This window comes from Passer domesticus, chromosome 17 (assembly GCF_036417665.1).
Source record: "Passer domesticus isolate bPasDom1 chromosome 17, bPasDom1.hap1, whole genome shotgun sequence".
NCBI classification, from domain to species: Eukaryota; Metazoa; Chordata; class Aves; order Passeriformes; family Passeridae; genus Passer; species Passer domesticus.
In genome coordinates, this window is record NC_087490.1 from 9,139,757 (window position 1) to 9,143,252 (window position 3,496).

At 52.9% G+C, this 3,496-nt stretch overlaps 1 long non-coding RNA gene across 1 annotated transcript; it reads left to right on the plus strand.

The window, feature by feature from the left end:
* The first annotated feature begins 489 nt into the window (after positions 1-489).
* Positions 490-2,678, plus strand: LOC135282635 (uncharacterized). Its single transcript, XR_010348700.1, has 2 exons — positions 490-988; positions 1,227-2,678. It is a non-coding gene; the product is annotated as an uncharacterized LOC135282635 (long non-coding RNA).
* The last annotated feature ends 818 nt before the right edge of the window (positions 2,679-3,496 follow it).

Below are 3,496 nucleotides of genomic sequence, written 5' to 3' on the forward strand. Positions count from 1 at the left end.
TTCAGATCTCAGTAGCAAAATGAAGCTCAAAACAGCAGCTCAGTTCCCACAAACCCAAATGTCCAGGAATAGGAATGATTCCTGGGTAGAGTGTGTGTGCCAGGGCTGGAGCTTGGCTCATCCTTAGCCAAGGGCAAGGAGGCAGAAGGGATTTGAGGGCATTGGCATTGCTCGTCTCAGGCTTGCTGGTCCCTCAAAATCCTCCTTGCCTGGCCAGAGCCACCTGGCACCCACAGCCTTGTGGTCAGCACTGGGAACCCATGGAACAGCCAGCTCTGGGTGCAGCCCTGGAGCAGGGAAAAATAAACCCCCAGCTACACAAATCCCCCTGCTTCCCCCCAGCCAAAGACTTGGATCTCTTTCTTCCTGCATGGGAGTGGATTTCAACCAGCAGAACATACCTGTCATGTTTTATTGTCTCATTCCCTGTGTTTGGTACAGGCTGCCGAGCAAAGGCGACGCCGAGGATGCTGCAGAGGAGGGAAAAATTTCCTCTGAAATTCTGACTGTTCCTTTAGGGCTTTGAAGGAGCTGAAGAGGAGACATGAATCTGAATTTAGAATTACATTTTAAGCCTTCATGTAGCCTTTTAAAATATCAGAAGGAGCAAGGGTCTGCTATCCTACCATCGGCGCGGGGCACAACCTCCTCTTGAAGCGCGTTCAAACCCCACCCCGCGACTCGCGGCTTCCTGCTGCCTGCCCTTATCTTCCCTTATCTGCTGCTGTGCGGAGGCTGCTCCGTCTCCGCGGGCCGTGGCTCCTTCCAGAGCCCCGGGAGCAGCTCTCGCTATTCCCGTCACGCCCGGGTCCCCCGGCCCCGCTGTTATCGGCGGCGCACACGGAGCGCCGGGGGATGCCCGGCTGCCAGCCCGGCCCGGAGGGGCTGCTTCACCCCCTGACTGAGAATCAGGCATCCCAGCAGGCTGCGGCTGCAAGGAGCTCGGCGGATCCTGCGGGAAAACCTCTTTGAAGATGCTGTAGAGAAGGTTTTTTTTTGCGGGAGAGGTTGTGCGCGGGTTCTGGGAAAGCTGAGGAGGCCGCGGGAGGAGTGAACTCCAGAGAGAGCTCCAGCACTCCCTGAGTGCCAGGACAGCTCTGTGGGTGCCTGGATTTTTTATGGCACCTGGTGCCACCCTGCAGCTCTGTGGGAAACGTTAGGGCATTGCCATCGTGGTGAAATAACCCTGAGTTGGTATCGTTAGCAGCGCTGTCATTTCCCTGCAGAAACACACCTGAGGAGTGGAGCTGGGCTCTGAGTGACACCACAGGACAAACACAGATTGGGGCAGCTGTCCCTTCCTGCACTGAGGTCATGATCCACCACAGAAGAAGAGACGTGCTCGTCTGTGACAGCCAGTGACATCAGATGTAAGAAGCGTTTTTTGGGGGGATTAGTGGGGCTCCTGAGCACAGACACACTCCTCCCCCAGCACGCCTACGCACGGATGCACACGCATGCACACACACACGCATATGGACACACAGACCCCCTCCAGCTCCCTGTCCTGCCTCTCCCAGGCCGTGCTGGGGTGTGGGGAAGGAAGGAAGGAAGGAGTGGGCACTCGCGCCCTGCCAGGCGCCCACGCACGCCCACGGCCCATATGGCTGCTGCTCACAGGCTGGGGCTGAACTCGCCTGGGAAGCGCTTTGTTCCTCAGACCATCCTGGGGAGTGGATCTCTGCCCGTGCTTGGGGTTTGCAGTTTTCCCTCCCTGCCATTGCCTTCTACAGCTCTGGTGGAAATTGTCATTGAAGGGAGACTGGGAAGCGTTGCTGTGGCACTGATCCTTCCTGCTCGCCAAGGAAATCCCCAATAATCCATGCCACCTTTGTCACTTCACACTGCTTTGTAGGTCAAATACTCCAAGACCCTCAGAAATCCCTTTCTACAGTCAGCAGAGACTGACACAAGGAGTTCTGCCCTCCCTTCCCAGTTCCTTGGCCTGGCACTGGGCATTCCCACAGCAGGCAGCAGGGACTGGTCAGCACCTTCTCAGCTCCAGAGAAGGTCCCAGCCCAACCCCATCTCCTGCAGCCCTGCATTCTGGATGGTTTTAGGATGTAGTTCCCCAGCCAGCCCATGCCCCACCATCAGGCTTTTCCCTTTCTCTTCCCTTCTCTCACATTTTTACTTTCAAGTAAAATGTTTCCTTTCCCTGGGTAATTGTGATGTGAGTCTCCACCAAGCCAGTGGCAAACACATAATTTCTGAATTTTCCCCAAGTCTCTTCCAGTCTGATTTTTTGCATCAAACCTTTTCTCTTTTTTTTTTTTTTTAGTTTTTCCTTCATCTGTATATTTATTCTGAGGTCAAAAGGGATTTTCAGACCAAATAATCTGCCCAAAATCTCAGTCTGTGCATCTCTACAACCCAAAGGCTTTGGGGGGAGGCCAGGAGCTGTGACAGGGGATGAATCCCTCAGGAGTGGCAGGTCTGGGGTCCCACTGTCCCCCCCTGCCCTGCACAACCACAGAGCTCCCACAGACATTACCCTGGGGCAATGTGGGAAGAAATCTAATCTCGTCCTAATTTTCTTAACTAGTATAAATTTCTAAAGAAAAGACATTTGGAAGCGAAATATCAAAATGTGACATTTGGAAAATGTTAAAAAGAACATTGCTGCATTATTGAGATACTTTGTTTCAATTTTCTTTGGAATTAAACTTTGTCAAAATCGCATGTCGCCACAGGAGGTCTGTTCCTGTAGAACAGAAATTTCCAAAGAGATTGTTTCTGGACTCACAGTTTTTGGCCATCAGTAGTGATGGCCTCAAAAGGGAGGGTGGGAGCCAGGTGTGCACAGCCAGGTGTTGTCCTGGTCCTGAGCAGATGTGCCCAGGCTTCAGCCCTGGTGGCCTCTTGCTCTGCCAGTCACACCCTCAGCAGCCCCTGTGTGGAAGAACACACTGTTTTGGGGGGAAAAAACAGCTTTTCCAGAAAAATGCATCAGGAATCTGGGCTCCAGGATGCAGCACAAATCCCATCAACCTGTGAGGGCATTGCAGTTCCATTCAGTGCTCACAGGGACAGTGAGTTTTGGCTTTGCTCAACATCACTTACTAAAGCCAGTGTAAGTCTGTGGATTTTACCTCTTCCATTCCGGATTAGAGCAGTTTAAGCCATGCTTAAACCCACGGCTGAGTTAACCAGTACAGAACAAGATAAACTGGGCTCTGTTTAAAGCAATGTCTGTGTCCCACAGCCTGTGCCAGCCTGGCAGCTGGTGCTGGCTTCCTGGGAGGGCAGGTAGGGAGCACCAGGACCTCACTCCAGCCCAGACTTCACCAAATTTTGATATTTTGATTAGAAAGCCTGAGCTCCACTCGGGCAGCCCCCATGGCAGTGGGGACTGGAATTACCTATGGTGCCCAGAAGATGCTCCCATCCCAATAAGTAAATTGATTTATCCCTGCATTTACCTTCATTTCAGTGCATGTGGGTCCCAGGGCCAAGCCTTGCCCAGCTCTGGGTCTCCCCACAATTCCAGCACTTG